The following is an 11893-nucleotide window of genomic DNA, read 5'->3' as shown; positions in this document are numbered from 1 at the left end:
ATCCTACATGTACATGCACCTAATAATAGAGTTTCAAAATACATAGAGCAAAAACCAATGAAACTAAAAGGAGGGATAGGAAAATTTGCTATTCCAACTAGATATTTCAACATTCTTCTCTTAGTAATTGACAAAACAAGTAGACAAAAATAAAGATATTGAAAACATAACACTATTAACCACCTTGAGCTAATTAAATTGTAAAAAAACTACACAGCAACAGCAGAATATACATTCAGTGCACATCAAACATTCACCAGAATAAATCATATTCTGGGCCATAAAACAGGTCTATACATTTAAGGGCATTGAAATAATACAAAACATGATTTCAACCACAATGAAATTAAATTTTAAAGTAGATTTAAGAAAATTTTAAGTGGTAGTTGTAATTGTATTAGGAGTACGGGTGAGAGATTTCAAAAATAAATTTGCTTAAAGTCATCAGAAGTGTGGAACTAACCTTGACTTTTAAGATGGTACAAAGTATAATTGATTCTGTTACTATATTCAGCTCCTTCAAAGCCACAGACCCCTTCAAGACTTCTCCAGTCACTATCCCAGTGTCCAGAGATCCTTTTTCATAGAAGCAAAGTAGGTGGTTGTTATATGGTATGTTCTGAAACACCCCATGAAATGTCTCTGCCCTTTGGCCCTACGCACCTCCCATAGTGCCTGTCATGATGATTGTCACTAAATCTGCGTTGGGCATTTGCTCAAGTATAAAACACTTGAACCCATAAAGAGATGTGAGGATATTTTGGAGTAGACTACTTTATCATTAGTAAAAAACTGAGGCCATTATTACACCAATGCATTTTTATGAGTACAAATGAGAAAACATCAAAATGTCTAGATTATGATCCTAAGTTGAACAAGCCTAGAAGGTATGCTTTTGCGCATACACTGAAGAAGCTCATGATGATAAGCATTACCAATAGAAAAGAAAGAAGAGAGCAGAGATCAGTATACAGGGAGAAGCTACAGGCCCAGGACTATTTATGATTTTATTAGGACCATCTGTGCAGTGGAAAGGCAAGATCACTAGTGCCAGAAAATTGGCTACTACCTCCACTGTAGGTATCATCATAGATCTGACCAGAATGAGAACTTACTCCCTCACTTTTCATTGCCTCCCTGAGGGATGTAAATGACTGAAACATATCCTGGCAAGCACCTCATGGGAGACAAGGCCTTTACCATGGAAAGTTCCATGACGTGGACCCAAGAGTCCCAAAGGGAATATTTTCCTAAGGGGTACTGGCTAGAAAGTTTATTTTGTGGATGGCATTCTTTTGTTTCCCAGGATCTAACTAGAAGTTTGTTATGATCCTACCCATAAGATTGACTTTTGAGATTGTTGTGGCCATGGGAACCTCTTAATTTCTGCACCAAAGGAAACCTAGAGAACCTGACAGGTAAGACAATTGGTCACCTCATGGTGTGATTTCAGGAGCTAGACCTTTCTTCAAGATGACTTCCTTTTCCCAAATCTCCCTTCAACTGAGGCCTGTCAATTGCTTGCATCTGCATAGCAATAGTTAAGCCTAATCATCTTTTTTTAATGCACATCTTTTTTAAAGTATATTTTATTGATTATGCTGTTACAGTTGTCACAGTTTTTTTCCCTCTGCCCTCCTCCACCCAGCACCACCATTCCCTCCAACAATCCCCCGCTTTGTTCATGCCCATGGGTTGTGCATATAAGTTCTTTGGCTTCTCCATTTCCTTTACTATTCTTAATACCCCTACTGTCTATTTTGTACCTACCAATTATGCTTCTTAAAACCTGTACCTTTCCCACATTCCTTCTCCTTCACCCTCACTGCTGATAACCCTCCATATGCTCTCCACATCTATGATTCTGTTCCTGTTCTAGTTGTTTGTTTAGTTTGTTTTTGTTTTTTAAATTCATTTGTTGATAATTGTGAGTTTGTTGTCATTTTAAGTTCAGTTTTGATCTTCTTTTTCTTGTCCCTTTAACATTTCATATAATAATGGCTTGGTGATGATGAACTCCTTTAGTTTTACCTTGTCTGGGAAGGATTTTATCTGGCTTCCATTCTAAATGATAGCTGTGCAGGATAGTGTAATCTTGGTTGTAGGTCCTTGCTTGCTTTTCATCACTTCTTGCCAGTCCCTTCTTGCCTGCAAAGTTTCTTTTGAGAAATCAGCTGATAGTTTTATGGGAACTTCTTTGTAGGTAACTCTCTGCTTTTCTCTTGCTGCTTTTAAGATTCTCTCTTTATCTTTGACCTTTGGCATTTAATTATGATGTGACTTGGTGTGGTCCTCTTTGGGTTCAACTTGTTTGCGACTTTCTGTAGTTTCTGGACTTGTATGTCTATTTCCTTTGCCAAATTAGGGAAGTTTCCCTTCATTATTTTTTCAAATAAGCTTTCATTTTCTTCCTCTTCTTCTTTTCCTTCTGGCATCCCTATGATTCAGATCCTGGCACTTTTGGAAATGTCCCAGAGTTTTCTTAAACTCTCTTTGCTTTTTTGAATTCTTGTTTCTTTATTCTGTTCTGGTTAAATGTTTATTTCTTCCTTATGTTTCAAATCTATAATTTGAACCAGCTTCCTTCCCTTCACTGTTGGTTCCCTGTGGATTTTTCTTTATTTCAGTTAGTGTAGCCACCATGTCTTCCCTTATGTGTTTGCCATACTCAATGAATTCTCTAAGCATCCTTATCACGAGTGTTTTGAACTCTTCATCTGATAGGTTGGCTATCTCAGTTTTGCTTTTTTCTTTTCCTGGAGTTTTAATCTGTTCTTTCATTTGGGCCATATTTCTTTGTCTCCTCAATTTGGCAGCCTCCTTGTGTTATTCTACATATTAGGTAGAGCTGCTTTGACTTCCTGTCTGGACACATCAGTAACACTGTAAAGGGTGGAGGTGGAGCAACCCATTTCATTGACTTGTGGCACTGTATGTTGGGGAAGGATCAGAAAGGGAACAATGCTGCTTGTTTGGCACTCACCCCATTTTCAGTCATTTCACCCATTCCCCGTATGCAGTTGGCACTCCTCTAGCTGTTGCCCTGGTGGTGGTTCCCAAAGTGGGTGGGTTTGTGTGTTTTCTAGGACCATGGGGGCCCTCTAAAAGGACACTCCTGAAAGACTGGAGTTTCTTCTGCCACCTCAGCCCCACTGGTTTTCACAGTCAGAAGCTATGAGGCTTTATTTTCCCAGTGCTGGAACCCTGAGCTGTGCAGTCTGGCCTGGAGCTGGGACTCCTTCCCAGGTGGCCCTCCCAGCTTTTATCTGCCACACATGAATGTGGGACCACTGGTTCTGCCAGCCACCGCTGCTGCACTGTCTCCAACACCTGGCTGGTACAACACCGTATCCTCTCTGCCCCAACTCTCCATCTCTACCCCCCCTACCTGTCTGGATGAATAGATCTTCTCTAAATCCTCGGTTGTCGGACTTCCATATAGCTAAGTTTTCTGGTAGTTCTGGTTGTTTTTTTCTTGAGGTTATTTGTGATCCTTTTTATGGTTGTGCAAGGAAGCAAAGCGTGTCTACCTATGCCTCCACCTTGGCTGGAAGTGAAGCCTTATCTATCTTTGAACTCCTTTAAAAAGGGACAGATATATGTTCACTTAGAATTCCTCACATGCAAGTGGGCTCCATTAATATTTGTTGGATTATGATGTATATGTTCTATTAAAATACAAAGTCTCTCAAAGTAGTGCAGATTAAACTTTATCAGTCAAACATGTGTTACAATAAGTATGGAGAATTCTCTCTCAAGAAAAGTTTGGCTGGAGAGAAAAGATATGAAGACAATGGTCAACTTTTTGGAGAAGTCATATAGACACTGAAGAACTGGAAAAGTATTTTGTTAGAGAGAGATTAAGGATGCAAAAGAGACTTCAAACAGCTTACAATATGACCGAGGGTTGACCGTGTACCCATGGTCATGGTAACTGCTGGGGATACCCACCCTCTCCACAGAAGTATCTATCAGCAGCTGTGTTTCTGCTGTGTGACCCTGACCCCATAGACATAACTGGTTGGACCAGGAGTGACTATCTAATTGAAGCTGAATCAGAACTATTATCTCTGAAGAACGGACCCAAGAGACAGGGATTTGGCTTTGGAGATGTCAATCTCCTCAACAGCACAGCATACTTCAGCTGCCTCATGCCCTTGCATAACTGAATTTTTCAAGTTCTCTTCAACTTGAATTAATTTCTGTTGCTTTTTAGCAATAGGGATGTAACTAATACAGAAATGCATTTTGTTTCCCATTTCTGAGAACAAGATCTCAGGTTGGTGATTTGGGAGGCAATATGACCTGAGAAAACTTATTCAGGCTTTGAAGTCAGAAAAAACCAGATCAAATCCAAGCTCCACTGCTTTATGTGGCCTCTGTGACCTTAAGTATCTTAGCTAAGTTCTCTAAGCCTCAGTTTCTTTATCTGAAAAGTGGAGTTAGTACCCTTTATGTCATAAGATCATTATGGGCCATAAAAAAGCTAATATGTACAAATGGCCTGGCATATGGTAGCTTCCAAATAAAACTAGTTCTGTTTTTTTTCTCCTGAGCTGCTTTACTTTTTTCTAGTCGTTCATCAATCAATATTTCTACAAGCATTCAGACTCAATAGATGTTCCAAGAAAATTTCTCTTTAATGCTCGCTCTTATTCTTTTTTCAAGTGTGCCAGTATAAGCACATAAAGACAATGTGGTGCTGAGGGTGAACACAGAATGGGGGGAAGGAGAGCTGGTTCCAGTAGACCATGGATACAGTTGTATGAACTTACATATGCCATTTCCCCTCTCTGGGCTTCTTTTACCATCTGTATAGTGAGGAGGTTGGCCTAGATTAGCATTCTAAAGTGTAAGTGTTGTACCCAACAGGGGCACTATTGGCATGTTGAGTGAGATAATTCTTCATTCAGAGGGAAAAACTGGTTCTCACAATGTGTGATGTTTAACATCCCTAGTCCCCACCTTCTAAATGCCAATAGAGCCTCCAGAAATTGTAATCAAATTTTGCAGAACTAGGCAGGAAGTATGCTCTGGTTGACTGCCACTTTGTGAAGTAGAAATAAAAAAAAATCTCAGAGGTCAAACCAGATTATTAAACAGGTTTTTAAAAAATGGTTTCTCAAAACTTTTACTATGTGAATGCACAAAGTAAATGAGTTCATTTCTCCCTTAACCCAACTTTTACTTGGGATTAAACTTGGATACACTGATAACAAGCAGAATGTATCACTTGGAAATTGTATTTTGGATAATACCCACTCTGAACCACATGCTTATGACTACAACTTCACACCAATACAGAGCAACACATTGTCTAAGAGAATAAAATAATAATAATTTCTGTTGTCATTAGAGAAGCTCATTAAAGAAAACTCTGATTATTACACACTTTTTGAATCTGTCTACAAGTAAGAGTGAAAGTAAGAAAGTCCAGGTGGAAAAGCCACAGTAGGAAATGCAAGAAATGAAGTCTGCCTATCTTCAAACTGCAATTGAATTTTACAGGCCAAGTTCACTGAGGCAGCCACAACAGAAGAGTAAAGTCCCTTCAGTGTGTCCCCAATAATTTAATATTCCATTACCAGTAAAGACTGAATTTTACATTTTCAGGCCTCACCTCTCCATCCAAACATGGGCCGTGCTCCAAAGACATACAGTTCAGTCAGGGAGATTACAGCTCCATTTGCAAAGACTGTCTTGAAGGTCTAGATCAGATTCTCTTGGTTGCCATTAACATTTTCATCAAAACTCCACTAGATATGTTGGCCCAATTCCCCACTTCTTCTGTGACTGGTGTTGGCTGGTTTGATCAACAAAGGTGAATGGAGCTGGAGTCAATGACAAAGGTGCTCCCAGTGAAAGGTTCTGAGGCTCTTCAAGAAAACCTCAAGAAACCATAAGCAAGGCTATTCTAAGTGCCCTGGGGAAAGCCAGGTGTGTGGCCTGAGGAGTGGCCAGGTTAAAACTGGGACCATGAATTTGTCAGCTCGCTTTCTTTTCTTGCTGCTAAAAATATTTTTTGGTTTATATTTGACTTATTTTTACTAATTAATTGAATAATTATTAAACAAATACTTATTGAGATGTCCCTGGCTGGTTTAGCTCAGTGGATTGAGCGTCGGCCTGCGAGCTAAGTGTCGCTGGTTCGATCTTCCAGTCAGGGTACATCAGAGAAGGAAAACTCTGACTCCAAAAAACCTCCGCTGCCTTGCGGCATACCTCTTCAGGGGAAAGGCTAAGGGAGTAAACCCCGACAGAAAATCCGGAGCCGGAGTCCCTAAGGCGGTTTGACGTTGTAGTCAACACCGGCAACTCCTGCGGCGCACCTGAACCCAAGCTGTATTGACTCCGTCTTTCCCTTGGACCCTTCAGCTGCGAAGAGAGGGGGGGTCTGCTGCACGGGCAACAGCAGACCCTCCATATCACCCTGCCCAGGCTCTGTAGCTTCAGCTTCACTGGAGAGGACACTCCAGCGCCATCGCAAGATGTCGATTCAACACGGGAGGAGACAGATACCGTGTCACTCCCGAGTCGGACTGCACAGCCATTCTCGGCGGTGCAGATAGACTCTTAAGAAGCTACACCATCGTCTCTCGAGACGGACGGCTGCCGACAACGACTTATTGAGAACCTAGTTGAGTGACATTGTTCTTGGTACTGGGAAAACAGTACACAGGATAGGCAAGGTCCCTACACTAATTGAGCTTGCTTTGCACTCAAGTAGAGGAGACAAACAGGAAACAACTAAGCAAAGAGATGAGTAACAAAATGTCAGGAAGGGGCAAGAGCTATGAATAAAAAGAAAGCAAAGAGTTAGTGGGTGGACAGATGGGGCTAGAAAATGATAATTTAATACAGAATGGTCAAAGAGAGCCCCTCCCAAGAGGGTGATGCCCACCTAGAGGCATTCAGGAAAAGGTAAGCCATCTAAAAATTTGAAGAAAGAGAATTCTAAGCACAGGGATCCATTGTGAAGGCCATCAGCAGGATTAAAGTTTGTGTGCTCAAAGGAGCATGAAGGCCAGTGTGGTTAATGTAAAGCAAGCTATGTGGGACCTGGAGATGAGAGGAGTACGCAGGGCCCAAGAGTGCAGAGTCCTGGAAGCCACAATAATGAGTTTGGCTTCTTAGAGTTTGGGGCAAAGCAATGAGTGGCACCATCTATTGTAATATTTTACACTGAATAAAACCATTTCAGCTGTCACTTGGAGAACAGAGAGTAGGAGATAACAATAATGGAAGAAGAAATAGATCATGCTGAGGCATGATTAGGAGAAGGAAAATCAGTTAGAAAACTATTTCAGTATTTCAGGCAAAGATGATGGTGGCTTGGACAAGGATGACAGCAGGGGAAGTGGTAAGAAAAATTATTGGATTGAGATAGTGTTTTGAATATTTCATTCATTCCCCTATATTTCCCAAATTTTCTGCAGTTACATTAGGGCCAGATAATTAGTTCTGACCAATGAGTTGAACTAATACATGTCGCATCCAGACTATGGCACTTAAGAGCTAGGGTGTCTCCTCTGTCTCTCCTCCCCCACCACAGATAATGTGGACATGATGTGTGTCAAAAGATGGATGACGGTCTCCCAATGCATATTGAACCAACTTTTCTTACATTGATTCTGGCATCTAATGTTGCTTACTCTGAAAAATATGACATATATTTTGAATGTGACTCCAGAAGGACATACTAAGGGTATGGATGAGAGAGAAGAGTCCAAGATAATGCACCCTTTTGGGGGGTGCTATTGTACGGTGAATTATAGTGACTTTTATACAGATGGAAAACATTAAAGAAAAGCATCAGGTTTGAGGGTAAAAACCAAGAGTTTGAGTTTGGACATACTAAGTTTTCATTGTTCATTAAACATCCAAGTGAATTTGCCAAACAGATAATTGGATGCACTGTCTTGAGCTATAAATCGCCTAACTGGGTGTTGAAGATTGCTCCCCAAGAGAGACAGAGACACTTGGCAAATATTGGGAGATTTATCAGACAGTACCAGATTGCTGCAATTGACAGAAAATCCAGACAAACAAACAACAGAAAACAAACAAAAACCCCAATGGCTTAAACAAGATAGAGGTTTATTTCTCTACATAAGGAAGGACAGACATTAACAGTTCAGGACTGGTGTTACAGCTCTGGCCATCAGGTCCATGTTCCTTCTAGCTCCCATGCAGCATACCAAGGGCTAGGGCAGCCCATGTCCTTTGAATTCGAGATGGCTGCTAGCTATTAGCTATCACATTTGTATTTCAGAAGCAGGAGATATTAAGGGGTAAATAAAAACAGAACAAAGGACACACACCAGATATCTTTTATGATCTCTCAGAAGTGACACATAGCTATCATTGAACAGAGTTTACTCATGGCAAGGGAGACCAAGAAATGTGCATTTTATTATGGAAGGCCTTGTACTCAGCTTAAAATTGGGGAGAATGGAAGAAAGAAAATCATGAATATTTGGGTAGGCAACTGGCAGTCTCTGGTATTGTGTGATTAGATATCTAGGAGGCAGGGAGAATAAAGAGATATTGAGATTTGCAACAAAGTTAGTATAGGGCAAAAACAGAGATTGTACACAAGGACAGCCACACAACTGGGTACAAGTGAAAATAAATTCTATACTGAAAACAAAATTCTACACTCATGTTGCAAAAATGGGCTTCATTTCAAAGCCTTGTTAATGACATCCTTTTATTTCCATAGTCAGTATTTTTTGAGTAAAGAAGTTGAGATATTCAACAAAATACTGTTGGTCAGGTGACCTTTCTAGTCCTTCAGAACCCAAGAGTACACCAAGGACATAAGCACAGCTTTGTCTAGGTGCTCTAAAAATGTCCAAGGAATGTCATGGACCATATGGTCCTGAGCACATGTTTTCACTGCATCTCATTTTTTGAAAGGTTTGATGGACAAGTTTTCACTATTTCTCTTTGAGCATAAGGAGAAAGGGTGAGCAATGATGAAGTATACAAAGTTCAAAATGGCAGTTCTGATGATTTCAAACAAGTAGAATCTTCTATTTAGATACTTAATACTAGTAGCAGAGAAAGTGGGGTATAAAGGAAAAAGTACTATTTTTACCTCCAATAAGGTTAAAGTACTCTATAAAAAGGTGTTTCTCTATATTTCACAAACACTACTTTACATGATATAAAATATTCAGAGGCCAAATAAAATTGACAACATTTTATATAGTCTGCTTTTGGAGGTTAATAATTAGACTCAGAGATTAAAATTCATAATATGTCCAAAGCTCAGAGAATCCTGTGGTAAAGAAACTTAACTTTGTGAAAGCCAGTGCTTACTCTTATTCGACCAAGAGTCCTTTCCCTCAAAACATTTTTCAGCACATCATAAAATGCCTGGATTCCTTGGAACACCATTTGGGAAACCATATCATGAAAGAGCCCTGACTTATTTGTAACAAAAGTCTTTTTTTAATGTTCAATACTTTTATTTAAAATCACAATAAAATGAATTGCTAGAATAATGAAGAAAACTGCAGTCACATAAAATGTGAGCCAACTATTTCATCATTAGAGCTAATGGTTATAAAATTACTCTGTCAAATGCTGAAAAAGTTTCCAACCATTCACTACAGGTTCTGCAGTTATTTCACTGAAGACACGTAACAGCTGGTGGACGGGTGCATTAGTACCACTGCGATACTGCCTTGCCCCCACTCCTGTATCCTTCCTAAGGCAGTCTATTGCCATTCTTTACCTGGCCTTACCTTGTAATGTATGTTTTGCTATTTCTCATGACTAAGAAGCCAACATTTTGTATCAAAATGTTGAATTTGGACTTAAAGAAACAAAATTAGAAAAACCCAAGCTTGATGTTTGGAATTTCTCTTTAATATGAGACACAAAATCATCTCTGTCTAGAAACTGTACTTAGTTGTCTCTGTTGATCTTTTATCTTTCAAATAACTGATGATGTATCCAGAGGTAACTGGGACCTTAAGTGAAGACAGAAAACAGGTTACTTCAACCTGGCATTAGAGTCCTGCTTTCCTTCCTGTGGACCAGTCCAGCTCCCCTTTTCAATTCAAGCTTTAACTCCACCTGACTGACACTTTCTCAGTGATCACTTTTGATATCACCTGTCTCTTTTAGCACCCCCTTCTCTCTGAAGCTGGTTCACTGTTTATCTGACTTAGATACTGGGTGTGGTGGGGCTCCTGGACTTTCATAACCCTAATATTAGAAGAGTACCTCAGTTTTTCCCTATGACTCTGTAAAATAAAATGAGAGCCTCCCAGAAGTAGATGAGAGGTTCCTTTCTGGGAAAATGGAGTGTGGAGGGTTCATCCTGAGAAGGGAGAAGTGGGGATGAAGATATATCTAAATGTCAAGGTTGAGACAGAGACAAAAAAAAAATGTGTCATTTTTATACAGTTATTCAGGGGCCAGGCTCTTTCAGCTATCGGGGAAGGGTGAGTTGGAGTTAAAAGGGATAGAGATAAATAAAGAACCAGTTTTCATCTCATCTCATGACTACATGGTGAAAAACTAGCTCATATCTAGCTAAAATGGAAAACCACTCTGAGACAAACCAAATAATTAATGCCTTTGGATATACCTAGTTATTTCAATACAAACAAACAAACAAAAATGAGGCATTATCGAGGTTGTTCTGTTACTAGCTGAAGAGGGGGGAGAAATGTGCTTTATATGAGAAATTCCAGGACTGCCTGTGCGACCTTGTATTGTCAGAATCATCTGCCTCCATCTACTGAAAAACTGTCTGCTACCAGCCAATATAAAGTGAACATAACACAAGAGGGGAAAAATATACCTATCTCCAAGCATCACATTAAAATAAAATGGTGGAGAATTCATATGTTTAAGGTTACACCTATTTCCTCCTCTTGAACTTCCTTCCATACGGAGAGATATCCATTAGCAGAACACACCTGGCTCCCCTCCAACCCATCATTCATTTCTCCCCAAGGCAGGAGAAGTGTCTTTCCTAGTTGGTGAGTTTGGGATGAGCAATTGAACTGCAGAGCTCATCTCGTCCTTCTTTGGGATGTGTTTGCAAGGAATTTGAGTCCTAAAATAATTCTGAAAAATGCATTCATGTCTCTACTTTTATGAAGAGAACCTGTGGTTGTCAACTACTATCTGTGCCTGGGCAGGGGTGACTGCCTAATTAGGGGTTCAGTATTAGAAAGACCACTGTCACCGTATTTCTAAGCTATATTTCTCAAAAGTGTTTCAACAATAAGGGAAAAATCTTATTCTCTTAATGTCTAGTCCCCTACCTCAGTTTGTTCAGAATTCTGCCTTAAAAAAGATAAGTGCTCTATATTGACCCTTCAGTTCCCAAATAATTCATTGTTACATACATTGTCTCTTATGGAGGTAGGCTTTCTGACCTACCTTATAGGGTTCTTACAGTATTTATTCAATCAATGTTTAAAAAGTCACTTGTGAATTGTGATGTAATATACTCATGTAAAGAATTAATAGTGATGATGATGATGTTGTGGTTGTCAAGAATAATGACAATAAAATGAAATATGAACTTCTCCATCTTGGTCCTTGCCACTAATCTCTTGCTTCTTCCTGATCTTCTCCATGCCTCTACACCAGCCAACATATCTTAAGTAGATGATGAATGCCCTTAAAATGAGGCACTTAAAACTCAAGTATCTCTACAGAGTTCAAATACTCTTTAATTTTCAATTCTAAGAACCAATTCTAGGAAATGTAGTTACTAAGAAAACACTTTGGTCGCATTTACCAATATCCTAGGGGCCATGAAGATGGTAAAATTATTTACAACAAATTGGATTTGGGAGCAAATAATGAATGTGAAGTGTAATATTTATCGGAGTTCCCCCAACATTCTTGCTGTGACGGTCAG

This window comes from Furipterus horrens, unplaced genomic scaffold (genome assembly GCF_987537825.1).
Source record: "Furipterus horrens unplaced genomic scaffold, mFurHor1.1.pri manual_scaffold_4, whole genome shotgun sequence".
Taxonomy (NCBI): Eukaryota; Metazoa; Chordata; class Mammalia; order Chiroptera; family Furipteridae; genus Furipterus; species Furipterus horrens.
Note: the sequence above shows the minus strand (reverse complement) of the source record.